A 26,622-nucleotide genomic window follows, 5' to 3' on the forward strand; every position below is an offset into this window, starting at 1 on the left:
ACAAACCTAACAAACCAATGTTCTCAAAATGGTTTAATTGACTTGCAATTGAAAAACAAGATTATCAAGAGATTTAAAAGGTATTTTAAATAAAGACAGGATTGTAATATTTAATCAAAATAAAAAATTATTTCAATATGTTACAGCGTAATGGCTCGTTGGTCTAGGGGAATGATTCTCGCTTAGGGTGCAAGAGGTCTCGGGTTCCAATCCCGGACGAGCCTTAATCTTTTAACTAAATCAACAAGGTATTACTTCGGGGTTTATTTGCGAGTTTTGTTAATTGTTTTGGTTAAAAAATTTCGAATCAATTCAGCATAGACTTTAGAAATATATTGACATTCAATCACTTGATTGTCTCATGATTAACCGTCTTATGTGCGGTAGTGGAGGAAACAGAAACACTGATAAGACTTTTCTAACATTTTATCGACTTGGATCGAAAAAAAATGACATGACTGTAACACTTATAGCAAATCTGAACCTCATTAACTATTTTGGCAGCTGGCTCGTTGGTCTAGGGGTATGATTCTCGCTTTGGGTGCGAGAGGTCCCGGGTTCAAATCCCGGACGAGCCCTCGTTTTTGACAATAAAAGCAAGGTGGTACTTTAGACAATTGTATTTTCATTTGCCTGTTTTTTTTTTACTGTAACAAGGGTTCAGATGTAAAATACAAAAGAAAATAATGAGGATTGATAGGTATTCGTAGTCAATACTAAATCAAATCAAAGTTTCAAACCAAAGCAGAATATTAATTTACTTGACAAAAAAAATAACCTCCCCGTCGGGGAATCGAACCCCGGTCTCCCGCGTGACAGGCGGGGATACTGACCACTATACTAACGAGGAACCCGACTGTGATTTGACATAATAAGAACCATACGTATTCATAACACACTAATTTTGAAAACAAACATTTTCCTTGTGCTTAATGAGAATAGTTTGTCCCACCTTAATAACTAAATGTTCTGAACAACTTAAATTATATCTATCGTGTTTAATAGCGTTAAAAACGAAAACAAACCTAACAAACCAATGTTGTCAAAATGGGTTAATTGACTTCCAATTGAAAAACAAGATTATCAAGAATTTTGAAACGTATTTTAAAAAAAGACACGATTGTAATATTTAATCAAAAAAAAAACTTAATTCAATATGTTACAGCGTATTGGCTCGTTGGTCTAGGGGTATGATTCTCGCTTAGGGTGCAAGATGTCACGGGTTCCAATCCCGGACGAGCCCTAATCTTTCAACTGAATCACAAGGTATTACTTCGGGGATTATTTGCGAGTTTTGTTAATTGTTTTGCTTAAAAAATTTCGAATCAATTCAGCATAGACTTTAGATGTATATTGACATTCAATCACTTTGATTATATCATGATCAACCGTCTTCAGTGCGGTAGTGGATTAAACAGCAGACTGATAAGACTTTTCTAACATTTTATCGACTTGGATCGAAAAAAAAAATGACATGACTGTAACACTTATTGAAAATTGTAACCTCATTAACCAATGTTGGCAGCTGGCTCGTTGGTCTAGGGGTATGATTCTCGCTTAGGGTGCAAGAGGTCCCGGGTTCAAATCCCGGACAAGCCCTAATCTTTTAAATAAATCAACAAGGTATTACTTCGGGGATTATTTGCGAGTTTTGTTAATTGTTTTGCTTAAAAATTTCGAATCAATTCAGCATAGACTTTAGAAGTATATTGACATTCAATCACTTTGATTATCTCATGATCAACCGTCTTAAGTGCGGTAGTGGATTAAACAGCAACACTGATAAGACTTTTCTAACATTTTATCGACTTGGATCGAAAAAAAAATATGACATGAGTGTAACACCTATTGAAAATGATAACCTTCATTAACTAATGTTGGCAGCTGACTCGTTGGTCTAGGGGTATAATTCTCGCTTTGGGTGCGAGAGGTCCCGGATTCAAATCCCGGACGAGCCTTCTTTTTTGACAATAAAATCAAGGTGATATTTCAGGCAATTGTATTTTCATTTGTCTGTTGTTTTTGACTGTAACAAGGGTTCAGATGTAGAATGCAAAAGAAAATAATGAGGATTGATAGGTATTCGTAGTCAATACTAAATAAAATCAAAGTTTCAAACCAAAGCAGAATATTAATTTACTTGACAAAAAAATAACCTCCCCGTCGGGTAATCGAACCCCGGTCTCCCGCGTGACAGGCGGGGATACTGACCACTATACTAACGAGGAACCCGACTGTGATTTGACATTATAAGAACCATACGTATTTATAACACACTAATTTTGAAAACAAACATTTTCCTTGTGCTGAATAAGAATAGTTTGTCCCACCTTAATAACTAAATGTTCTGAACAACTTAAATTATATCTATCGTGTTTAATAGCGTTAAAAACGAAAACAAACCTAACAAACCAATGTTCTCAAAATGGGTTAATTGACTTCCAATTGAAAAACAAGATTATCAAGAATTTTGAAACGTCATTTAAAAAAAGACAAGATTGTAATATTTAATCAAAAAAAAAACTTATTTCAATATGTTACAGCGTAATGGCTCGTTGGTCTAGGGGTATGATTCTCGCTTAGGGGGCAAGATGTCCCGGGTTCCAATCCCGGACGAGCCCTAATCTTTCAACTGAATCACAAGGTTTTACTTCGGGGATTATTTGCGAGTTTTGTTAATTGTTTTGCTTAAAAAATTTCGAATCAATTCAGCATAGACTTTAGATGTATATTGACATTCAATCACTTTGATTATCTCATGATCAACCGTCTTCAGTGCGGTAGTGGATTAAACAGCAAGACTGATAAGACTTTTCTAACATTTTATCGACTTGGATCGAAAAAAAAAATGACATGACTGTAACACTTATTGAAAATCTTAACCTCATTAACCAATGTTGGCAGCTGGCTCGTTGGTCTAGGGGTATGATTCTCGCTTAGGGTGCGAGAGGTCCCGGGTTCAAATCCCGGACGAGCCCTAATCTTTTAAATAAATCAACAAGGTATTACTTCGGGGATTATTTGCGAGTTTTGTTAATTGTTTTGCTTAAAAAATTTCGAATCAATTCAGCATAGACTTTAGAAATATATTGACATTCAATCACTTGATTGTCTCATGATTAACCGTCTTATGTGCGTTAGTGGAGGAAACAGAAACACTGATAAGACTTTTCTGACATTTTATCGACTTGAATCGAAAAAAAAAATGACATGACTGTAACACTTATTGCAAATCAGAACCTCATTAACTATTTTGGCAGCTGGCTCGTTGGTCTAGGGCTATGATTCTCGCTTTGGGTGCGAGAGGTCCCGGGTTCAAATCCCGGACGAGCCCTCGTTTTTGACAATCAAAGCAAGGTGGTACTTTAGACAATTGTATTTTCATTTGTCTGTTTTTTTTTTTACTGTAACAAGGGTTCATATTTAGAATACTAAAGAAAATAACGAGGATTGATAGGTATTCGTAGTCAAAACTAAATCAAATCAAAGTTTCAAACCAAAGCAAAATATTAATTTACATGACAAAAAATAACCTCCCCGTCGGGGAATCGAACCCCGGTCTCCCGCGTGACAGGCGGGGATACTGACCACTATACTAACGAGGAACACGACTGTGATTTGACATAATAAGAACCATATGTATTTATAACACACTAATTTTGAAAACAAACATTTCCTTGTGCTGAATAAGAATAGTTTGTCGCACCTTAATAACTAAATGTTCTGAATAACGTAAATTAGATCTATCGTGTTTAATAGCCTTAAAAACGAAAACAAACCTAACAAACCAATGTTCTCAAAATGGGTTAATTGACTTGCAATTGAAAAACAAGATTATCAAGAGATTTAAAAGGTATTTTAAATAAAGACAGGATTGTAATATTTAATCAAAATAAAAAATTATTTCAATATGTTACAGCGTAATGGCTCGTTGGTCTAGGGGTATGATTCTCGCTTAGGGTGCAAGAGGTCTCGGGTTCCAATCCCGGACGAGCCCTAATCTTTTAACTAAATCAACAAGGTATTACTTCGGGGTTTATTTGCGAGTTTTGTTAATTGTTTTGGTTAAAAAATTTCGAATCAATTCAGCATAGACTTTAGAAATATATTGACATTCAATCACTTGATTGTCTCATGATTAATCGTCTGATGTGCGGTAGTGGAGGAAACAGAAACACTGATAAGACTTTTCTGACATTTTATCGACTTGGATCGAAAAAAAAATGACATAACTGTAACACTTATTGCAAATCAGAACCTCATTAACTATTTTGGCAGCTGGCTCGTTGGTCTAGGGGTATGATTCTCGATTTGGGTGCAAGATGTCCCGGGTTCCAATCCCGGACGAGCCCTAATCTTTCAACTGAATCACAAGGTATTACTTCGGGGATTATTTGCGAGTTTTGTTAATTGTTTTGCTTAAAAAATTTCGAATCAATTCAGCATGGACTTTAGAAGTATATTGACATTCAATCACTTTGATTATCTCATGATCAACCGTCTTAAGTGCGGTAGTGGATTAAACAGCAACACTGATAAGACTTTTCTAACATTTTATCGACTTGGATCGAAAAAAAAATACGACATGACTGTAACACTTATTGAAAATGATAACCTTCATTAACTAATGTTGGCAGCTGGCTCGTTGGTCTAGGGGTATAATTCTCGCTTTGGGTGCGAGAGGTCCCGGATTCAAATCCCGGAGGAGCCCTCTTTTTTGACAATAAAATCAAGGTGATATTTCAGGCAATTGTATTTTCATTTGTCTGTTGTTTTTTACTGTAACAAGGGTTCAGATGTAGAATGCAAAAGAAAATAATGAGGATTGATAGGTATTCGTAGTCAATACTAAATCAAATCAAAGTTTCAAACCAAAGCAGAATATTAATTTACTTGACAAAAAAATAACCTCCCCGTCGGGGAATCGAACCCCGGTCTCCCGCGTGACAGGCGGGGATACTGACCACTATACTAACGAGGAACACGACTGTGATTTGACATAATAAGAACCATATGTATTTATAACACACTAATTTTGAAAACAAACATTTTCCTTGTGCTGAATAAGAATAGTTTGTCCCACCTTAATAACTAAATGTTCTGAATAACTTAAATTATATCTATCGTGTTTAATAGCGTTAAAAACGAAAACAAACCTAACAAACCAATGTTCTCAAAATGGGTTAATTGACTTGCAATTGAAAAACAAGATTATCAAGAGATTTAAAAGGTATTTTAAATAAAGACAGGATTGTAACATTTAATCAAAATAAAAAACTTATTTCAATATGTTACAGCGTAATGGCTCGTTGGTCTAGGTGTATGATTCTCGCTTAGGGTGCAAGAGGTCTCGGGTTCCAATCCCGGACGAGCCCTAATCTTTTAACTAAATCAACAAGGTATTACTTCGGGGTTTATTAGCGAATTTTGTTAATTGTTTTGGTTAAAAAATTTCGAATCAATTCAGCATAGACTTTAGAAATATATTGACATTCAATCACTTGATTGTCTCATGATTAACCGTCTTATGTGCGGTAGTGGAGGAAACAGAAACACTGATAAGACTTTTCTAACATTTTATCGACTTGGATCGAAAAAAAATGACATGACTGTAACACTTATAGCAAATCAGAACCTCATTAACTATTTTGGCAGCTGGCTCGTTGGTCTAGGGGTATGATTCTCGCTTTGGGTGCGAGAGGTCCCGGGTTCAAATCCCGGATGAGCCCTCGTTTTTGACAATAAAAGCAAGCTGGTACTTTAGACAATTGTATTTTCATTTGTCTGTTTTTTTTTTACTGTAACAAGGGTTCATGTGTAGAATACTAAAGGAAAATAACGAGGATTGATAGGTATTCGTAGTCAAAACTAAATCAAATCAAAGTTTCAAACCAAAGCAGAATATTAATTTACATGAAAAAAAAATAACCTCCCCGTCGGGGAATCGAACCCCGGTCTCCCGCGTGACAGGCGGGGATACTGACCACTATACTAACGAGGAAGCCGACTGTGATTTGACATAATAAGAACCATATGTATTTATAACACACTAATTTTGAAAACAAACATTTTCCTTGTGCTGAATAAGAATAGTTTGTCGCACCTTAATAACTAAATGTTCTGAATAACGTAAATTAGATCTATCGTGTTTAATAGCGTTAAAAACGAAAACAAACCTAACAAACCAATGTTCTCAAAATGGGTTAATTGACTTGCAATTGAAAAACAAGATTATCAAGAGATTTAAAAGGGATTTTAAATAAAGACAGGATTGGAATATTTAATCAAAATAAAAAATTATTTCAATATGTTACAGCGTAATGGCTCGTTGGTCTAGGGGTATGATTCTCGCTTAGGGTGCAAGAGGTCTCGGGTTCCAATCCCGGACGAGCCATAATCTTTTAACTAAATCAACAAGGTATTACTTCGGGGTTTATTTGCGAGTTTTGTTAATTGTTTTGGTTAAAAAATTTCGAATCAATTCAGCATAGACTTTAGAAATATATTGACATTCAATCACTTGATTGTCTCATGATTAACCGTCTTATGTGCGGTAGTGGAGGAAACAGAAACACTGATAAGACTTTTCTAACATTTTATCGACTTGGATCGAAAAAAAATGACATGACTGTAACACTTATAGCAAATCAGAACCTCATTAACTATTTTGGCAGCTGGCTCGTTGGTCTAGGAGTATGATTCTCGCTTTGGGTGCGAGAGGTCCCGGGTTCAAATCCCGGACGAGCCCTCGTTTTTGACAATAAAAGCAAGGTGGTACTTTAGACAATTGTATTTTCATTTGCCTGTTTTTTTTTTACTGTAACAAGGGTTCAGATGTAGAATACAAAAGAAAATAATGAGGATTGATAGGTATTCGTAGTCAATACTAAATCAAATCAAAGTTTCAAACCAAAGCAGAATATTAATTTACTTGACAAAAAAATAACCTCCCTGTCGGGGAATCGAACCCCGGTCTCCCGCGTGACAGGCGGGGATACTGACCACTATACTAACGAGGAACCCGACTGTGATTTGACATAATAAGAACCATACGTATTTATAACACACTAATTTTGAAAACAAACATTTTCCTTGTGCTTAATGAGAATAGTTTGTCCCACCTTAATAACTAAATGTTCTGAACAACTTAAATTATATCTATCGTGTTTAATAGCGTTAAAAACGAAAACAAACCTAACAAACCAATGTTCTCAAAATGGGTTAATTGACTTCCAATTGAAAAACAAGATTATCAAGAATTTTGAAACGTATTTTAAAAAAAAGACACGATTGTAATATTTAATCAAAAAAAAAACCTAATTCAATATGCTACAGCGTAATGGCTCGTTGGTCTAGGGGTATGATTCTCGCTTAGGGTGCAAGATGTCCCGGGTTCCAATCCCGGACGAGCCCTAATCTTTCAACTGAATCACAAGGTATTACTTCGGGGATTATTTGCGAGTTTTGTTAATTGTTTTGCTTAAAAAATTTCGAATCAATTCAGCATAGACTTTAGATGTATATTGACATTCAATCACTTTGATTATCTCATGATCAACCGTCTTCAGTGCGGTAGTGGATTAAACAGCAAGACTGATAAGACTTTTTTAACATTTTATCGACTTGGATCGAAAAAAAAATGACATGACTGTAACACTTATTGAAAATTGTAACCTCATTAACCAATGTTGGCAGCTGGCTCGTTGGTCTAGGGGTATGATTCTCGCTTAGGGTGCGAGAGGTCCCGGGTTCAAATCCCGGACAAGCACTAATCTTTTAAATAAATCAACAAGGTGTTACTTCGGGGATTATTTCCGAGTTTTGTTAATTGTTTTGCTTAAAAAATTTCGAATCAATTCAGCATAGACTTTAGAAATATATTGACATTCAATCACTTGATTGTCTCATGATTAATCGTCTTATGTGCGTTAGTGGAGGAAACAGAAACACTGATAAGACTTTTCTGACATTTTATCGACTTGGATCGAAAAAAAAATGACATAACTGTAACACTTATTGCAAATCAGAACCTCATTAACTATTTTGGCAGCTGGCTCGTTGGTCTAGGGGTATGATTCTCGATTTGGGTGCAAGATGTCCCGGGTTCCAATCCCGGACGAGCCCTAATCTTTCAACTGAATCACAAGGTATTACTTCGGGGATTATTTGCGAGTTTTGTTAATTGTTTTGCTTAAAAAATTTCGAATCAATTCAGCATAGACTTTAGAAGTATATTGACATTCAATCACTTTGATTATCTCATGATCAACCGTCTTAAGTGCGGTAGTGGATTAAACAGCAACACTGATAAGACTTCTCTAACATTTTATCGACTTGGATCGAAAAAAAAATACGACATGACTGTAACACTTATTGAAAATGATAACCTTCATTAACTAATGTTGGCAGCTGGCTCGTTGGTCTAGGGGTATAATTCTCGCTTTGGGTGCGAGAGGTCCCGGATTCAAATCCCGGAGGAGCCCTCTTTTTTGACAATAAAATCAAGGTGATATTTCAGGCAATTGTATTTTCATTTGTCTGTTGTTTTTGACTGTAACAAGGGTTCAGATGTAGAATGCAAAAGAAAATAATGAGGATTGATAGGTATTCGTAGTCAATACTAAATCAATTTAAAGTTTCAAACCAAAGCAGAATATTAATTTACTTGACAAAAAAATAGCCTCCCCGTCGGGGAATCGAACCCCGGTCTCCCGCGTGACAGGCGGGGATACTGACCACTATACTAACGAGGAACACGACTGTGATTTGACATTATAAGAACCATACGTATTTATAACACACTAATTTTGAAAACAAACATTTTCCTTGTGCTGAATAAGAATAGTTTGTCCCACCTTAATAACTAAATGTTATGAACAACTTAAATTATATCTATCGTGTTTAATAGCGTTAAAAACGAAAACAAACCTAACAAACCAATGTTCTCAAAATGGGTTAATTGACTTCCAATTGAAAAACAAGATTATCAAGAATTTTGAAACGTATTTAAAAAAAAGACTGGATTGTAATATTTAATCAAAAAAAAAACTTAATTCAATATGTTACAGCGTAATGGCTCGTTGGTCTAGGGGTATGATTCTCGCTTAGGAGGCAAGATGTCCCGGGTTCCAATCCCGGACGAGCCCTAATCTTTCAACTGAATCACAAGGTTTTACTTCGGGGATTATTTGCGAGTTTTGTTAATTGTTTTGGTTAAAAAATTTCGAATCAATTCAGCATAGACTTTAGATGTATATTGACATTCAATCACTTTGATTATCTCATGATCAACCGTCTTCATTGCGGTAGTGGATTAAACAGCAAGACTGATAAGACTTTTCTAACATTTTATCGACTTGGATCGAAAAAAAAAATGACATGACTGTAACACTTATTGAAAATCATAACCTCATTAACCAATGTTGGCAGCTGGCTCGTTGGTCTAGGGGTATGATTCTCGCTTAGGGTGCGAGAGGTCCCGGGTTCAAATCCCGGACGAGCCCTAATCTTTTAAATAAATCAACAAGGTATTACTTCGGGGATTATTTGCGAGTTTTGTTAATTGTTTTGCTTAAAAAATTTCGAATCAATTCAGCATAGACTTTAGAAATATATTGACATTCAATCACTTGATTGTCTCATGATTAACCGTCTTATGTGCGTTAGTGGAGGAAACAGAAACACTGATAAGACTTTTCTGACATTTTATCGACTTGGATCGAAAAAAAATGACATGACTGTAACACTTATTGCAAATCAGAACCTCATTAACTATTTTGGCAGCTGGCTCGTTGGTCTAGGGGTATGATTCTCGCTTTGGGTGCGAGAGGTCCCGGGTTCAAATCCCGGACGAGCCCTCGTTTTTGACAATCAAAGCAAGGTGGTACTTAGACAATTGTATTTTCATTTGTCTGTTTTTTTTTTACTGTAACAAGGGTTCATATGTAGAATACTAAAGAAAATAACGAGGATTGATAGGTATTCGTAGTCATAACTAAATCAAATCAAAGTTTCAAACCAAAGCAAAATATTAATTTACATGACAAAAAATAACCTCCCCGTCGGGGAAACGAACCCCGGTCTCCCGCGTGACAGGCGGGGATACTGACCACTATACTAACGAGGAACACGACTGTGATTTGACATAATAAGAACCATATGTATTTATAACACACTAATTTTGAAAACAAACATTTTCCTTGTGCTGAATAAGAATAGTTTGTCCCACCTTAAAAACTAAATGTTCTGAATAACTTAAATTAGATCTATCGTGTTTAATAGCGTTAAAAACGAAAACAAACCTAACAAACCCATGTTCTCAAAATGGGTTAATTGACTTGCAATTGAAAAACAAGATTATCAAGAGATTTAAAAGGTATTTTAAATAAAGACAGGATTGTAACATTTAATCAAAATAAAAAACTTATTTCAATATGTTACAGCGTAATGGCTCGTTGGTCTAGGGGTATGATTCTCGCTTAAGGTGCAAGAGGTCTCGGGTTCCAATCCCGGACGAGCCCTAATCTTTTAACTAAATCAACAAGGTATTACTTCGGGGTTTATTAGCGAGTTTTGTTAATTGTTTTGGTTAAAAAATTTCGAATCAATTCAGCATAGACTTTAGAAATATATTGACATTCAATCACTTGATTGTCTCATGATTAACCGTCTTATGTGCGGTAGTGGAGGAAACAAAAACACTGATAAGACTTTTCTAACATTTTATCGACTTGGATCGAAAAAAAATGACATGACTGTAACACTTATAGCAAATCAGAACCTAATTAACTATTTTGGCAGCTGGCTCGTTGGTCTAGGGGTATGATTCTCGCTTTGGGTGCAAGATGTCCCGGGTTCCAATCCCGGACGAGCCCTAATCTTTCAACTGAATCACAAAGTATTACTTCGGGGATTATTTGCGAGTTTTGTTAATTGTTTTGCTTAAAAAAATTCGAATCAATTCAGCATAGACTTTAGAAATATATTGACATTCAATCACTTGATTATCTCATGATCAACCGTCTTAAGTGCGGTAGTGGATTAAACAGCAACACTGATAAGACTTTTATAACATTTTATCGACTTGGATCGAAAAAAATATGACATGACTGTAACACTTATTGAAAATCATAACCTTCATTAACTAATGTTGGCAGCTGGCTCGTTGGTCTAGGGGTATGATTCTCGCTTTGGGTGCGAGAGTTCCCGGGTTCAAATCCCGGAAGAGCCCTAATCTTTTAAATAAATCAACAAGGTATTACTTCGGGGATTATTTGCGAGTTTTGTTAATTGTTTTGCTTAAAAAAATTCGAATCAATTCAGCATAGACTTTAGAAATATATTGACATTTAATTACTTGATTGTCTCATGATTAACCGTCTTATGTGCGTGAGTGGAGGAAACAGAAACACTGATAAGACTTTTCTGACATTTATCGACTTGGATCGAAAAAAAAATGACATGACTGTAACACTTATTGCAAATCAGAACCTCATTAACTATTTTGGCAGCTGGCTCTTTGGTCTAGGGGTATGATTCTCGCTTTGGGTGCGAGAGGTCCCGGGTTCAAATCCCGGATGAACCCTCGTTTTTGACAATAAAAGCAAGGTGGTATTTTAGACAATTGTATTTTCATTTGTCTGTTTTTTTTTACTGTAACAAGGGTTCATGTGTAGAATACTAAAGGAAAATAACGAGGATTGATAGGTATCGTAGTCAAAACTAAATCAATTCAAAGTTTCAAACCAAAGCAGAATATTAATTTACATGACAAAAAAATAACCTCCCCGTCGGGGAATCGAACCCCGGTCTCCCGCGTGACAAGCGGGGATACTGACCACTATACTAACGAGGAAGCCGACTGTGATTTGACATAATAAGAACCATATGTATTTATAACACACTAATTTTGAAAACAAACATTTTCCTTGTGCTGAATAAGAATAGTTTGTCGCACATTAATAACTAAATGTTCTGAATAACGTAAATTAGATCTATCGTGTTTAATAGCGTTAAAAACGAAAACAAACCTAACAAACCAATGTTCTCAAAATGGGTTAATTGACTTGCAATTGAAAAACAAGATTATCAAGAGATTTAAAAGGTATTTTAAATAAAGACAGGATTGTAATATTTAATCAAAATAAAAAATTATTTCAATATGTTACAGCGTAATGGCTCGTTGGTCTAGGGGTATGATTCTCGCTTAGGGTGCAAGAGGTCTCGGGTTCCAATCCCGGACGAGCCCTAATCTTTTAACTAAATCAACAAGGTATTACTTCGGGGTTTATTTGCGAGTTTTGTTAATTGTTTTGGTTAAAAAATTTCGAATCAATTCAGCATAGACTTTAGAAATATATTGACATTTAATCACTTGATTGTCTCATGATTAACCGTCTTATGTGCGGTAGTGGAGGAAACAGCAACACTGATAAGACTTTTCTAACATTTTATCGACTTGGATCGAAAAAAAATATGACATGACTGTAACACTTATTGAAAATGATAACCTTCATTAACTAATGTTTGCAGCTGGCTCGTTGGTCTAGGGGTATGAATCTCGCTTAGGGTGCGAGAGGTCCCGGGTTCAAATCCCTGACGAGCCCTCTTTTTTGACAATAAAATCAAGGTGATATTTAAGGCAATTGTATTTTCATTTGTCTGTTGTTTTTTACTGTGACAAGGGTTCAGATGTAGGATACAAAAGAAAATAATGAGGATTGATAGGTATTCGTAGTCAATACTAAAACAAATCAAAGTTTCAAACCAAAGCAGAATATTAATTTAGTTGACAAAAAAATAACCTCCCCGTCGGGGAATCGAACACCGGTCTACCGCGTGACAGGCGGGGATACTGACCACTATACTAACGAGGAACCCGACTGCGATTTGACATAATAAGAACCATACGTATTTATAACACACTAATTTTGAAAACAAACATTTTCCTTGTGCTGAATAAGAATAGTTTGTCCCACCTTAATAACTAAATGTTCTGAACAACTTAAATTATATCTATCGTGTTTAATAGCGTTAAAAACGAAAACAAACCTAACAAACCATCGTTCTCAAAATGGGTTAATTGACTTGCAATTGAAAAACAAGATTATCAAGAATTTTGAAACGTATTTTAAAAAAAAACACGATTGTAATATTTAATCAAAAAAAAAACTTAATTCAATATGTTACAGCGTAATGGCTCGTTGGTCTAGGGGTATGATTCTCGCTTAGGGTGCAAGATGTCCCGGGTTCCAATCCCGGACGAGCCCTAATCTTTCAACTGAATCGCAAGGTATTACTTCGGGGATTATTTGCGAGTTTTGTTAATTGTTTTGCTTAAAAAATTTCGAATCAATTCAGCATAGATTTAGAAGTATATTGACATTCAATCACTTTGATTATCTCATGATCAACCGTCTTAAGTGCGGTAGTGGATTAAACAGCAACACTGATAAGACTTTTCTAACATTTTATCGACTTGGATCGAAAAAAAATATGACATGACTGTAACACTTATTGAAAATGATAACCTTCATTAACTAATGTTTGCAGCTGGCTCGTTGGTCTAGGGGTATGAATCTCGCTTAGGGTGCGAGAGGTCCCGGGTTCAAATCCCTGACGAGCCCTCTTTTTTGACAATAAAATCAAGGTGATATTTAAGGCAATTGTATTTTCATTTGTCTGTTGTTTTTTACTTCGACAAGGGTTCAGATGTAGGATACAAAAGAAAATAATGAGGATTGATAGGTATTCGTAGTCAATACTAAAACAAATCAAAGTTTCAAACCAAAGCAGAATATTAATTTAGTTGACAAAAAAATAACCTCCCCGTCGGGGAATCGAACACCGGTCTCCCGCGTGACAGGCGGGGATACTGACCACTATACTAACGAGGAACCCGACTGCGATTTGACATAATAAGAACCATACGTATTTATAACACACTAATTTTGAAAACAAACATTTTCCTTGTGCTGAATAAGAATAGTTTGTCCCACCTTAATAACTAAATGTTCTGAACAACTTAAGTTATATCTATCGTGTTTAATAGCGTTAAAAACGAAAACAAACCTAACAAACCAATGTTCTCAAAATGGGTTAATTGACTTCCAATTGAAAAACAAGATTATCAAGAATTTTGAAACGTATTTTTAAAAAAGACACGATTGTAATATTTAATCAAAAAAAAAAACTTAATTCAATATGTTACAGCGTAATGGCTCGTTGGTCTAGGAGTATGATTCTCGCTTAGGGTGAAAGATGTCCCGGGTTCAAATCCCGGACGAGCCCTAATCTTTCAACTGAATCACAAGGTATTACTTCGGGGATTATTTGCGAGTTTTGTTAATTGTTTTGCTTAAAAAATTTCGAATCAATTCAGCATAGACTTTAGATGTATATTGACATTCAATCACTTTGATTATCTCATGATCAACCGTCTTAAGTGCGGTAGTGGATTAAACAGCAACACTGGTAAGACTTTTCTAACATTTTATCGACTTGGATCGAAAAAAATATGACATGACCGTAACACTTATTGAAAATTTTAACCTCATTAACCAATTTTGGCAGCTGGCTCGTTGGTCTAGGCGTATGAATCTCGCTTAGGGTGCGAGAGGTCCCGGGTTCAAATCCCGGACGAGCCCTAAATTTTAAATAAATCAACAAGGTATTACTTCGGGGATTATTTGCGAGTTTTGTTAATTGTTTTGCTTAAAAAATTTCGAATCAATTCAGCATAGACTTTACAAATATATTGACATTCAATCACTTGATTGTCTCATGATTAACCGTCTTATGTGCGTTAGTGGAGGAAACAGAAACACTGATAAGACTTTTCTGACATTTTATCGACTTGGATCGAAAAAAAAATGACATGACTGTAACACTTATTGCAAATCAGAACCTCATTAACTATTTTGGCAGCTGGCTCGTTGGTCTAGGGGTATGATTCTCGATTTGGGTGCGAGAGGTCCCGGGTTCAAATCCCGGACGAGCCCTCTTTTTTGACAAGAAAAGCAAGGTGATACTTCAGGCAATTGTATTTTCATTTGTCTGTTGTTTTTGACTGTAACAAGGGTTCATATGTAGAATACTAAAGAAAATAACGAGGATTGATAGGTATTCGTAGTCAATACTAAATCAAATCAAAGTTTCAAACCAAAGCAGAATATTAATTTACTTGACAAAAAATAACCTCCCCGCGGGGAATCGAACCCCGGTCTCCCGCGTGACAGGGGGGGATACTGACCACTATACTAACGAGGAACCCGACTGTGATTTGACATAATAAGAACCATACGTATTTATAACACACTAATTTTGAAAACAAACATTTTCCTTGTGCTGAATAAGAATAGTTTGTCCCACCTTAACAACTAAATTTTCTGAACAACTTAAATTATATCTATCGTGTTTAATAGCGTTAAAAACGAAAACAAAGCTAACAAACCAATGTTCTCAAAATGGGTTAATTGACTTCCAATTGAAAAACAAGATTATCAAGAATTTTGAAACGTATTTTAAAAAAAGACACGATTGTAATATTTAATCAAAAAAAAACCTAATTCAAAATGTTACAGCGTAATGGCTCGGTTGGTCTAGGGGTATGATTCTCGCTTAGGGTGCAAGATGTTCCGGGTTCCAATCCAGGACGAACCCTAATATTTCAACTGAATCACAAGGTATTAATTCGGGGATTATTTGCGAGTTTTGTTAATTGTTTTGCTTGAAAAATTTCGAATCAATTCAGTATAGACTTTAGAAGTATATTGACATTCAATCACATTGATTATCTCATGATCAACCGTCTTAAGTGCGGTAGTGGATTAAACAGCAACACTGATAAGACTTTTCTAACATTTTATCGACTTGGATCAAAAAAAAATGACATGACTGTAACACTTATTGAAAATTGTAACCTCATTAACCAATTTTGGCAGCTGGCTCGTTGGTCTAGGGGTATGATTCTCGCTTAGGGTGCGAGAGGTCCCGGGTTCCAATCCCGGACGAGCCCTAATCTTTTAAATAAATCAACAAGGTATTACTTCGGGGATTATTTGCGAGGTTTTTTAATTGTTTTGTCTAAAAAATTTCGAATCAATTCAGCATAGACTTTAGAAATATATTGACATTCAATCACTTGATTGTCTCATGATTAACCGTCTTATGTGCGTTAGTGGAGGAAACAGAAACACTGATAAGACTTTTCTGACATTTTATCGTCTTGGATCGAAAAAAAATGGCCTGACTGTAACACTTATTGCAAATCAGAACCTCATTAACTATTTTGGCAGCTGGCTTGTTGGTCTAGGGGTATGATTCTCGCTTAGGGTGCGAGAGGTCCCGGGTTCAAATCCCGGACGAGCCCTAATCTTTTAAATAAAGCAACAAGGTATTACTTCGGGGATTATTTGCGAGTTTTGTTAATTGTTTTGCTTAAAAAATTTGGAATCAATTCAGCATAGACTTTAGAAGTATATTGACATTCAATCACTTGATTGTCTCATGATTAACCGTCTTATGTGCGTTAGTGGAGGAAACAGCAACACTGATAAGACTTTTCTGACATTTTATCGACTTGGATGGAAAAAAAAATGACATGACTGTAACATTTATTGAAAATCAGAACCTCATTAACTAGTGTTTGCAGCTGGCTCGTTACACTTATTGAAAATCAGAACTTCATAAACTATTTTGGAAGCTGGCTCGTTGGTCTAGGGGTATGATTCTCGCTTTGGGTGCGAGAAGTCCCGGGTTCAAATCCCGGACGAGCCCTTGTTTTTGACAATAGAAGCAAGGTGGTACTTTAGTCAATTGTATTTTCATTTGTCTGTTTTTTTTTACTGTAACAAGGGTTCATATGTACAATACTAAAGAAAATAACGAGGATTGATAGGTATTCGTAGTCAATACTAAATCAAATCAAAGTTTCAAACCAAAGCAGAATATTAATTTACTTGACAAAAAAATATCCTCCCCGTCGGGGAATCGAACCCCGGTCTCCCGCGTGACAGGCGGGGATACTGACCACTATACAAACGAGGAACCCGACTGTGATTTGACATAATAAGAACCATATCTATTTATAACAAACTAATTTTGAAAACAAACATTTTCCTTGTGCTGAATAAGAATAGTTTGTCCCACCTTAATAACTAAATGTTCTGAATAACTTAAATTAAATCTATCGTGTTTAATAGCGTTAAAAACGAAAACAAACCTAACAAACCAATGTTCTCAAAATGGGTTAATTGACTTCCAATTGAAAAACAAGATTATCAAGAGATTTGAAACGTGTTTTAAATAAAGACAGGATTGTAATATTTAATCAAAAAAAAACTTATTTCAATAGGTTACAGCGTAATGGCTCGTTGGTCTAGGGGTATGATTCTCGCTTAGGGTGCAAGAGTTCTCGGGTTCCAATCCCGGACGAGCCCTAATCTTTTAATTAAATCAACAAGGTATTACTTCGGGGATTTGTTGCGAGTTTTGTTAATTGTTTTACTTAAAAAATTTCGAATCAATTCAGCAAAGACTTTAGAAGTATATTGACATTCAACCACTTGATTATCTCACGATCAACCGTCTTAAGTGCGGTAGTGGATTAAACAGCAACACTGATAAGACTTTTCTGACATTTTATCGACTTGGATCGAAAAAAAAATATGACATGACTGTAACACTTATTGAAAATGATAACCTTCATTAACTAATCTTGGCAGCTGGCTCGTTGGTCTAGGGGTATGATTCTCGCTTTGGGTGCGAGAGGTCCCGGGTTCAAATCCCGGACGAGCCCTCTTTTTGACAATAAAAGCAAGGTGATACTTCAGGCAATTGTATTTTCATTTGTCTGTTGTTTTTGACTGTAACAAGGGTTCAGATGTAGAATACAAAAGAAAATAATGAGGATTGATAGGTATTCGTAGTCAATACTAAATCAAATCAAAGTTTCAAACCAAAGCAGAATATTAATTTACTTGACAAAAAAATAACCTCCCCGTTGGGAAATTGATCCCCGGTCTCCCGCGTGACAGGCGGGGATACTGACCACTATACTAACGAGGAACCCGACTGTGATTTGACATAATAAGAACCATACGTATTTATAACACACTAATTTTGAAAACAAACATTTTCCTTGTGCTGAATAAGAATAGTTTGTCCCACCTTAATAACTAAATGTTCTGAACAACTTAAATTATATCTATCGTGTTTAATAGCGTTAAAAACGAAAACAAACCTAACAAACCAATGTTCTCAAAATGGGTTAATTGACTTCCAATTGAAAAACAAGATTATCAAGAATTTTGAAACGTATTTTTAAAAAAGACACGATTGTAATATTTAATCAAAAAAAAAACTTAATTCAATATGTTACAGCGTAATGGCTCGTTGGTCTAGGGGTATGATTCTCGCTTAGGGTGCAAGATGTCCCGGGTTCCAATCCCGGACGAGCCCTAATCTTTCAACTGAATCACAAGGTATTACTTCGGGGATTATTTGCGAGTTTTGTTAATTGTTTTGCTTAAAAATTTTGGAATCAATTCAGCATAGACTTTAGAAGTATATTGACATTCAATCACTTGATTGTCTCGTGATTAACCGTCTTATGTGCGTTAGTGGAGGAAACAGCAACACTGATAAGACTTTTCTAACATTTTATCGACTTGGATCGAAAAAAAAATGACATGACTGTAACACTTATTGAAAATTGTAACCTCATTAATCAATGTTGGCAGCTGGCAAGTTGGTCTAGGGGTATGATTCTCGCTTAGGGTGCGAGATGTCCCGGGTTCCAATCCCGGACGAGCCCTCAACTTTCTACTGAATCACAAAGTATTACTTCGGGGATTATTTGCGAGTTTTGTTAATTGTTTTGCTTAAAAAATTTCGAATCAATTCAGCATAGACTTTAGAAGTATAATGACATTCAATCACTTGATTGTCTCGTGATTAACCGTCTTATGTGCGTTAGTGGAGGAAACAGCAACACTGATAAGACTTTTCTAACATTTTATCGACTTGGATCGAAAAAAAAAAATGACATGACTGTAACATTTATTGAAAATCAGAACCTCATTAACTAGTGTTTGCAGCTGGCTCGTTACACTTATTGAAAATCAGAACTTCATAAACTATTTTGGAAGCTGGCTTGTTGGTCTAGGGGTATGATTCTCGCTTTGGGTGCGAGAGGTCCCGGGTTCAAATCCCGGACGAGCCCTCGTTTTTGACAATAAAAGCAAGGTTGTACTTCAGTCAATTGTATTTTCATTTGTCTGGTTTTTTTTAGTGTAACAAGGGTTCATATGTAGAATACTAAAGAAAATAACGAGGATTGATAGGTATTCGTAGTCAAAACTAAATCAAATCAAAGTTTCAAACCAAAGCAGAATATTAATTTACTTGACAAAAAAATAACCTCCCCGTCGGGGAATCGAACCCCAGTCTCCCGAGTGACAGGCGGGGATACTGACCACTATACTAACGAGGAACCCGACTGTGATTTGACATAATAAGAACCATATGTCTTTATAACAAACTAATTTTAAAAACAAACATTTTCCTTGTGCTGGATAAGAATAGTTTGTCCCACCCTAATAACTAAATGTTCTGAATAACTTAAATTAGATCTATCGTGTTTAATAGCGTTAAAAACAAAAACAAACCTAACAAACCAATGTTCTTAAAATGGGTTAATTGACTTCCAGTTGAAAAACAAGATTATCAAAAGATTTGAAACGTATTTTAAATAAAGACAGGATTGTAATATTAAATCGAAAAGAAAACTTAATTCAGTATGTTACAGCGTAATGGCTCGTTGGTCTAGGGGTATGATTCTCGCTTAGGGTGCAAGATGTCCCGGGTTCCAATCCCGGACGAGCCCTAATCTTTCAACTGAATCACAAGGTATTACTTCGGGGATTATTTGCGAGTTTTGTTAATTGTTTTGCTTAAAAAATTTGGAATCAATTCAGCATAGACTTTAGAAGTATATTGACATTCACTCACTTGATTGTCTCATGATTAACCGTCTTATGTGCGGTAGTGGATTAAACAGCAACACTGATAAGACTTTTCTAACATTTTATCGACTTGGATCGAAAAAAAAATGAAATGACTGTAACACTTATTGAAAATTGTAACCTCATTAATCAATGTTGGCAGCTGGCAAGTTGGTCTAGGGGTATGATTCTCGCTTAGGGTGCGAGATGTCCCGGGTTCCAATCCCGGACGAGCCCTCATCTTTCAACTGAATCACAAAGTATTACTTCGGGGATTATTTGCGAGTTTTGTTAATTGTTTTGCTTAAAAAATTTCGAATCAATTCAGCATAGACTTTAGAAGTATAATGACATTCAATCACTTGATTGTCTCGTGATTAACCGTCTTATGTGCGTTAGTGGATGAAGCAACACTGATAAGACTTTTCTAACATTTTATCGACTTGGATCGAAAAAAAAATGACATGACTGTAACATTTATTGAAAATCAGAACCTCATTAACTAGTGTTTGCAGCTGGCTCGTTACACTTATTGAAAATCAGAACTTCATAAACTATTTTGGAAGCTGGCTCGTTGGTCTAGGGGTATGATTCTCGCTTTGGGTGCGAGAGGTCCCGGGTTCAAATCCCGGACGAGCCCTCGTTTTTGACAATAAAAGCAAGGTTGTACTTCAGTCAATTGTATTTTCATTTGTCTGTTTTTTTTTAGTGTAACAAGGGTTCATATGTAGAATACTAAAGAAAATAACGAGGATTGATAGGTATTCGTAGTCAAAACTAAATCAAATCAAAGTTTCAAACCAAAGCAGAATATTAATTTACTTGACAAAAAAATAACCTCCCCGTCGGGGAATCGAACCCCAGTCTCCCGAGTGACAGGCGGGGATACTGACCACTATACTAACGAGGAACCCGACTGTGATTTGACATAATAAGAACCATATGTCTTTATAACAAACTAATTTTAAAAACAAACATTTTCCTTGTGCTGGATAAGAATAGTTTGTCCCACCTTAATAACTAAATGTTCTGAATAACTTAAATTAGATCTATCGTGTTTAATAGCGTTAAAAACAAAAACAAACCTAACAAACCAATGTTCTTAAAATGGGTTAATTGACTTCCAGTTGAAAAACAAGATTATCAAAAGATTTGAAACGTATTTTAAATAAAGACAGGATTGTAATATTAAATCGAAAAGAAAACTTAATTCAGTATGTTACAGCGTAATGGCTCGTTGGTCTAGGGGTATGATTCTCGCTTAGGGTGCAAGATGTCCCGGGTTCCAATCCCGGACGAGCCCTAATCTTTCAACTGAATTACAAGGTATTACTTCGGGGTTTATTTGCGAGTTTTGTTAATTGTTTTGGTTAAAAAATTTCGAATCAATTCAGCATAGACTTTAGAAGTATATTGACATTCAATCACTTGATTATCTCATGATCAACCGTCTAACGTGCGGTAGTGGATTAAACAGCAACACTGATAAGACTTTTCTAAAATTTTATCGACTTGGATCGAAAAAAAATATGACATGACTGTAACACTTAATGAAAATGACAACCTTCATTAACTAATGTTGGCAGCTGGCTCGTTGGTCTAGGGGTATGATTCTAGCTTTGGGTGCGAGAGGTCCCGGATTCAAATCCCGGACGAGCCCTTTTTTGACAATAAAAGCAAGGTGATACTTCAGGCAATTGTATTTTCATTTGTCTGTTGTTTTTGACTGTAACAAGGGTTCAGATGTAGAATACTAAAGAAAATAATGAGGATCGATAGGTATTCGTAGTCAATACTAAATCAAATCAAAGTTTCAAACCAAAGCAGAATATTAGGTTACTTGGACAAAAAAATAACCTCCCCGTCGGGGAATCGAACCCCGGTCTCCCGCGTGACAGGCGGGGATACTGACCACTATACTAACGAGGAACCCGGCTGTGATTTGACATAATAAGAACCATATGTATTTATAACACACTAATTTTGAAAACAAACATTTTCCTTGTGCTGAATAAGAATAGTTTGTCCCACCTTAATAACTAAATGTTCTGAATAACTTAAATTATATCTATCGTGTTTAATAGCGTTAAAAACGAAAACAAACCTAACAAACCAATGTTCTCAAAATGGGTTAATTGACTTCCAATTGAAAAACAAGATTATCAAGAATTTTGAAACGTATTTTAAAAAAAGACACGATTGTAATATTTAATAAAAAAAAAAAAACTTAATTCAATATGTTACAGCGTAATTGCTCGTTGGTCTAGGGGTATGATTCTCGCTTAGGGTACAAGATGTCCCGGGTTCCAATCCCGGACGAGCCCTAATCTTTCAACTGAATCACAAGGTATTACTTTGGGGATTATTTGCGAGTTTTGTTAATTGTTTTGCTTAAAAAATTTCGAATCAATTCAGCATATACTTTAGATGTATATTGACATTCAATCACTTTGATTATGTCATGATCAACCGTCTAACGTGCGGTAGTGGATTAAACAGCAACACTGATAAGACTTTTCTAACATTTTATCGACTTGGATCGAAAAAAAATATGACATGACTGTAACACTTAATGAAAATGACAACCTTTATTAACTAATGTTGGCAGCTGGCTCGTTGGTCTAGGGGTATGATTCTAGCTTTGGGTGCGAGAGGTCCCGGATTCAAATCCCGGACGAGCCCTTTTTTGACAATAAAAGCAAGGTGATACTTCAGGCAATTGTATTTTCATTTGTCTGTTGTTTTTGACTGTAACAAGGGTTCAGATGTAGAATACTAAAGAAAATAATGAGGATCGATAGGTATTCGTAGTCAATACTAAATCAAATCAAAGTTTCAAACCAAAGCAGAATATTAATTTACTTGGACAAAAAAATAACCTCCCCGTCGGGGAATCGAACCCCGGTCTCCCGCGTGACAGGCGGGGATACTGACCACTATACTAACGAGGAACCCGGCTGTGATTTGACATAATAAGAACCATATGTATTTATAACACACTAATTTTGAAAACAAACATTTTCCTTGTGCTGAATAAGAATAGTTTGTCCCACCTTAATAACTAAATGTTCTGAATAACTTAAATTATATCTATCGTGTTTAATAGCGTTAAAAACGAAAACAAACCTAACAAACCAATGTTCTCAAAATGGGTTAATTGACTTCCAATTGAAAAACAAGATTATCAAGAATTTTGAAACGTATTTTAAAAAAAGACACGATTGTAATATTTAATAAAAAAAAAAAACTTAATTCAATATGTTACAGCGTAATTGCTCGTTGGTCTAGGGGTATGATTCTCGCTTAGGGTACAAGATGTCCCGGGTTCCAATCCCGGACGAGCCCTAATCTTTCAACTGAATCACAAGGTATTACTTTGGGGATTATTTGCGAGTTTTGTTAATTGTTTTGCTTAAAAAATTTCGAATCAATTCAGCATATACTTTAGATGTATATTGACATTCAATCACTTTGATTATGTCATGATCAACCGTCTTCAGTGCGGTAGTGGATTAAACAGAAAGACTGATAAGACTTTTCTAACATTTTATCGACTTGGATCGAAAAAAAAAAATGATATGACTGTAACACTTATTGAAAATTGTAACCTCACTAAGCAATGTTGGCAGCTGGCTCGTTGGTCTAGGGGTATGATTCTCGCTTAGGGTGCGAGAGGTCCCGGGTTCAAATCCCGGACGAGCCCTAATCTTTTAAATAAATCAACAAGGTATTACTTCGGGGTTATTTGCGAGTTTTGTTAATTGTTTTGCTTAAAAAATTTCGAATCAATTCAGCATAGACTTTAGAAATATATTGACATTCAATCACTTGATTGTCTCATGATTAACCGTCTTATGTGCGTTAGTGGAGGAAACAGAAACACTGATAAGACTTTTCTGACATTTTATCGACTAGGATCGAAAAAAAAATGACATGACTGTAACACTTATTGCAAATCAGACCCTCATTAACTATTCTGGCAGCTGGCTCGTTGGGTTAGGGGTATGATCCTCGCTTTGGGTGCGATAGGTCCCGGGTTCAAATCCCGGACGACCCCTCGTTTTTGACAAAAAAAGCAAGGTGGTACTTTAGACAATTGTATTTTCATTTGTCTGTTTTTTTTTACTGTAATAAGGGTTCATATGTAGAATACTAAAGAAAATAACGAGTATTGATAGGTATTCGTAGTCAAAACTAAATCAAATCAAAGTTTCAAACCAAAGCAGAATATTAATTTACATGACAATAAAATAAACTCCCCGTGGGGGAATCGAACACCGGTCTCCCGCGTGACAGGCGGGGATACTGACCACTATACTAACGAGGAACCCGACTGTGATTTGACATAATAAGAACCATATGTATTTATAACACACTAATTTTGAAAACAAACATTTTCCTTGTGCTGAATAAGAATAGTTTGTCCCTCCTTAATAACTAAATGTTCTGAATAACTTAAATTAGATCTATCGTGTTTAATAGCGTTAAAAACGAAAACAAACCTAACAAACCAATGTTCTCAAAATGGGTTAATTCACTTGCAATTGAAAAACAAGATTATCAAGAGATTTGAAACGTATTTTAAATAAAGACAGGATTGTAATATTTAATAAAAAAAAAAAACTTAATTCAATATGTTACAGCGTAATTGCTCGTTGGTCTAGGGGTATGATTCTCGCTTAGGGTACAAGATGTCCCGGGTTCCAATCCCGGACGAGCCCTAATCTTTCAACTGAATCACAAGGTATTACTTTGGGGATTATTTGCGAGTTTTGTTAATTGTTTTGCTTAAAAAATTTCGAATCAATTCAGCATATACTTTAGATGTATATTGACATTCAATCACTTTGATTATGTCATGATCAACCGTCTTCAGTGCGGTAGTGGATTAAACAGAAAGACTGATAAGACTTTTCTAACATTTTATCGACTTGGATCGAAAAAAAAAATGATATGACTGTAACACTTATTGAAAATTGTAACCTCACTAAGCAATGTTGGCAGCTGGCTCGTTGGTCTAGGGGTATGATTCTCGCTTAGGGTGCGAGAGGTCCCGGGTTCAAATCCCGGACGAGCCCTAATCTTTTAAATAAATCAACAAGGTATTACTTCGGGGTTATTTGCGAGTTTTGTTAATTGTTTTGCTTAAAAAATTTCGAATCAATTCAGCATAGACTTTAGAAATATATTGACATTCAATCACTTGATTGTCTCATGATTAACCGTCTTATGTGCGTTAGTGGAGGAAACAGAAACACTGATAAGACTTTTCTGACATTTTATCGACTAGGATCGAAAAAAAAATGACATGACTGTAACACTTATTGCAAATCAGACCCTCATTAACTATTTTGGCAGCTGGCTCGTTGGGTTAGGGGTATGATTCTCGCTTTGGGTGCGATAGGTCCCGGGTTCAAATCCCGGACGACCCCTCGTTTTTGACAAAAAAAGCAAGGTGGTACTTTAGACAATTGTATTTTCATTTGTCTGTTTTTTTTTACTGTAATAAGGGTTCATATGTAGAATACTAAAGAAAATAACGAGTATTGATAGGTATTCGTAGTCAAAACTAAATCAAATCAAAGTTTCAAACCAAAGCAGAATATTAATTTACATGACAATAAAATAAACTCCCCGTGGGGGAATCGAACACCGGTCTCCCGCGTGACAGGCGGGGATACTGACCACTATACTAACGAGGAACCCGACTGTGATTTGACATAATAAGAACCATATGTATTTATAACACACTAATTTTGAAAACAAACATTTTCCTTGTGCTGAATAAGAATAGTTTGTCCCTCCTTAATAACTAAATGTTCTGAATAACTTAAATTAGATCTATCGTGTTTAATAGCGTTAAAAACGAAAACAAACCTAACAAACCAATGTTCTCAAAATGGGTTAATTGACTTGCAATTGAAAAACAAGATTATCAAGAGATTTGAAACGTATTTTAAATAAAGACAGGATTGTAATATTTAATAAAAAAAAAAAACTTAATTCAATATGTTACAGCGTAATTGCTCGTTGGTCTAGGGGTATGATTCTCGCTTAGGGTACAAGATGTCCCGGGTTCCAATCCCGGACGAGCCCTAATCTTTCAACTGAATCACAAGGTATTACTTTGGGGATTATTTGCGAGTTTTGTTAATTGTTTTGCTTAAAAAATTTCGAATCAATTCAGCATATACTTTAGATGTATATTGACATTCAATCACTTTGATTATGTCATGATCAACCGTCTTCAGTGCGGTAGTGGATTAAACAGAAAGACTGATAAGACTTTTCTAACATTTTATCGACTTGGATCGAAAAAAAAAATGATATGACTGTAACACTTATTGAAAATTGTAACCTCACTAAGCAATGTTGGCAGCTGGCTCGTTGGTCTAGGGGTATGATTCTCGCTTAGGGTGCGAGAGGTCCCGGGTTCAAATCCCGGACGAGCCCTAATCTTTTAAATAAATCAACAAGGTATTACTTCGGGGTTATTTGCGAGTTTTGTTAATTGTTTTGCTTAAAAAATTTCGAATCAATTCAGCATAGACTTTAGAAATATATTGACATTCAATCACTTGATTGTCTCATGATTAACCGTCTTATGTGCGTTAGTGGA

At 35.6% G+C, this 26,622-nt stretch overlaps 28 non-coding genes across 28 annotated transcripts; 20 read left to right on the plus strand and 8 right to left on the minus strand.

The window, feature by feature from the left end:
* Positions 1-506: 506 nt before the first annotated feature.
* Trnap-ugg (transfer RNA proline (anticodon UGG)) lies at positions 507-578 on the plus strand. The gene has a single exon. It is a non-coding gene; the product is annotated as a tRNA-Pro (tRNA).
* A 200-nt stretch (positions 579-778) lies between these two features.
* Positions 779-850, minus strand: Trnad-guc (transfer RNA aspartic acid (anticodon GUC)). Its single transcript has one exon. It is a non-coding gene; the product is annotated as a tRNA-Asp (tRNA).
* Positions 851-1,527: 677 nt separating this feature from the next.
* Trnap-agg (transfer RNA proline (anticodon AGG)) lies at positions 1,528-1,599 on the plus strand. The gene has a single exon. It is a non-coding gene; the product is annotated as a tRNA-Pro (tRNA).
* Positions 1,600-2,906: 1,307 nt separating this feature from the next.
* Trnap-agg (transfer RNA proline (anticodon AGG)) lies at positions 2,907-2,978 on the plus strand. The gene has a single exon. It is a non-coding gene; the product is annotated as a tRNA-Pro (tRNA).
* A 284-nt stretch (positions 2,979-3,262) lies between these two features.
* On the plus strand, positions 3,263-3,334 carry Trnap-ugg (transfer RNA proline (anticodon UGG)). Its single transcript has one exon. It is a non-coding gene; the product is annotated as a tRNA-Pro (tRNA).
* Positions 3,335-3,533: 199 nt separating this feature from the next.
* On the minus strand, positions 3,534-3,605 carry Trnad-guc (transfer RNA aspartic acid (anticodon GUC)). Its single transcript has one exon. It is a non-coding gene; the product is annotated as a tRNA-Asp (tRNA).
* A 1,304-nt stretch (positions 3,606-4,909) lies between these two features.
* On the minus strand, positions 4,910-4,981 carry Trnad-guc (transfer RNA aspartic acid (anticodon GUC)). The gene has a single exon. It is a non-coding gene; the product is annotated as a tRNA-Asp (tRNA).
* Positions 4,982-5,657: 676 nt separating this feature from the next.
* Positions 5,658-5,729, plus strand: Trnap-ugg (transfer RNA proline (anticodon UGG)). Its single transcript has one exon. It is a non-coding gene; the product is annotated as a tRNA-Pro (tRNA).
* Positions 5,730-5,929: 200 nt separating this feature from the next.
* Trnad-guc (transfer RNA aspartic acid (anticodon GUC)) lies at positions 5,930-6,001 on the minus strand. Its single transcript has one exon. It is a non-coding gene; the product is annotated as a tRNA-Asp (tRNA).
* Positions 6,002-6,676: 675 nt separating this feature from the next.
* Positions 6,677-6,748, plus strand: Trnap-ugg (transfer RNA proline (anticodon UGG)). The gene has a single exon. It is a non-coding gene; the product is annotated as a tRNA-Pro (tRNA).
* A 949-nt stretch (positions 6,749-7,697) lies between these two features.
* Positions 7,698-7,770, plus strand: Trnap-agg (transfer RNA proline (anticodon AGG)). Its single transcript has one exon. It is a non-coding gene; the product is annotated as a tRNA-Pro (tRNA).
* Positions 7,771-8,681: 911 nt separating this feature from the next.
* On the minus strand, positions 8,682-8,753 carry Trnad-guc (transfer RNA aspartic acid (anticodon GUC)). Its single transcript has one exon. It is a non-coding gene; the product is annotated as a tRNA-Asp (tRNA).
* A 678-nt stretch (positions 8,754-9,431) lies between these two features.
* Positions 9,432-9,503, plus strand: Trnap-agg (transfer RNA proline (anticodon AGG)). The gene has a single exon. It is a non-coding gene; the product is annotated as a tRNA-Pro (tRNA).
* A 282-nt stretch (positions 9,504-9,785) lies between these two features.
* On the plus strand, positions 9,786-9,857 carry Trnap-ugg (transfer RNA proline (anticodon UGG)). The gene has a single exon. It is a non-coding gene; the product is annotated as a tRNA-Pro (tRNA).
* A 1,655-nt stretch (positions 9,858-11,512) lies between these two features.
* On the plus strand, positions 11,513-11,584 carry Trnap-ugg (transfer RNA proline (anticodon UGG)). The gene has a single exon. It is a non-coding gene; the product is annotated as a tRNA-Pro (tRNA).
* A 198-nt stretch (positions 11,585-11,782) lies between these two features.
* On the minus strand, positions 11,783-11,854 carry Trnad-guc (transfer RNA aspartic acid (anticodon GUC)). Its single transcript has one exon. It is a non-coding gene; the product is annotated as a tRNA-Asp (tRNA).
* Positions 11,855-14,927: 3,073 nt separating this feature from the next.
* On the plus strand, positions 14,928-14,999 carry Trnap-ugg (transfer RNA proline (anticodon UGG)). Its single transcript has one exon. It is a non-coding gene; the product is annotated as a tRNA-Pro (tRNA).
* Positions 15,000-15,943: 944 nt separating this feature from the next.
* On the plus strand, positions 15,944-16,015 carry Trnap-agg (transfer RNA proline (anticodon AGG)). The gene has a single exon. It is a non-coding gene; the product is annotated as a tRNA-Pro (tRNA).
* Positions 16,016-16,297: 282 nt separating this feature from the next.
* Positions 16,298-16,369, plus strand: Trnap-agg (transfer RNA proline (anticodon AGG)). The gene has a single exon. It is a non-coding gene; the product is annotated as a tRNA-Pro (tRNA).
* A 335-nt stretch (positions 16,370-16,704) lies between these two features.
* Positions 16,705-16,776, plus strand: Trnap-ugg (transfer RNA proline (anticodon UGG)). Its single transcript has one exon. It is a non-coding gene; the product is annotated as a tRNA-Pro (tRNA).
* A 949-nt stretch (positions 16,777-17,725) lies between these two features.
* On the plus strand, positions 17,726-17,797 carry Trnap-ugg (transfer RNA proline (anticodon UGG)). Its single transcript has one exon. It is a non-coding gene; the product is annotated as a tRNA-Pro (tRNA).
* A 1,353-nt stretch (positions 17,798-19,150) lies between these two features.
* Trnap-ugg (transfer RNA proline (anticodon UGG)) lies at positions 19,151-19,222 on the plus strand. The gene has a single exon. It is a non-coding gene; the product is annotated as a tRNA-Pro (tRNA).
* A 1,349-nt stretch (positions 19,223-20,571) lies between these two features.
* Trnap-ugg (transfer RNA proline (anticodon UGG)) lies at positions 20,572-20,643 on the plus strand. The gene has a single exon. It is a non-coding gene; the product is annotated as a tRNA-Pro (tRNA).
* Positions 20,644-21,860: 1,217 nt separating this feature from the next.
* On the minus strand, positions 21,861-21,932 carry Trnad-guc (transfer RNA aspartic acid (anticodon GUC)). The gene has a single exon. It is a non-coding gene; the product is annotated as a tRNA-Asp (tRNA).
* A 950-nt stretch (positions 21,933-22,882) lies between these two features.
* On the minus strand, positions 22,883-22,954 carry Trnad-guc (transfer RNA aspartic acid (anticodon GUC)). The gene has a single exon. It is a non-coding gene; the product is annotated as a tRNA-Asp (tRNA).
* Positions 22,955-23,634: 680 nt separating this feature from the next.
* On the plus strand, positions 23,635-23,706 carry Trnap-agg (transfer RNA proline (anticodon AGG)). The gene has a single exon. It is a non-coding gene; the product is annotated as a tRNA-Pro (tRNA).
* A 1,303-nt stretch (positions 23,707-25,009) lies between these two features.
* Trnap-agg (transfer RNA proline (anticodon AGG)) lies at positions 25,010-25,081 on the plus strand. Its single transcript has one exon. It is a non-coding gene; the product is annotated as a tRNA-Pro (tRNA).
* A 1,303-nt stretch (positions 25,082-26,384) lies between these two features.
* On the plus strand, positions 26,385-26,456 carry Trnap-agg (transfer RNA proline (anticodon AGG)). The gene has a single exon. It is a non-coding gene; the product is annotated as a tRNA-Pro (tRNA).
* Positions 26,457-26,622: the final 166 nt, after the last annotated feature.

This window comes from Ascidiella aspersa, chromosome 1, assembly GCF_963924565.1.
Source record: "Ascidiella aspersa chromosome 1, kaAscAspe10.2, whole genome shotgun sequence".
Taxonomy (NCBI): Eukaryota; Metazoa; Chordata; class Ascidiacea; order Phlebobranchia; family Ascidiidae; genus Ascidiella; species Ascidiella aspersa.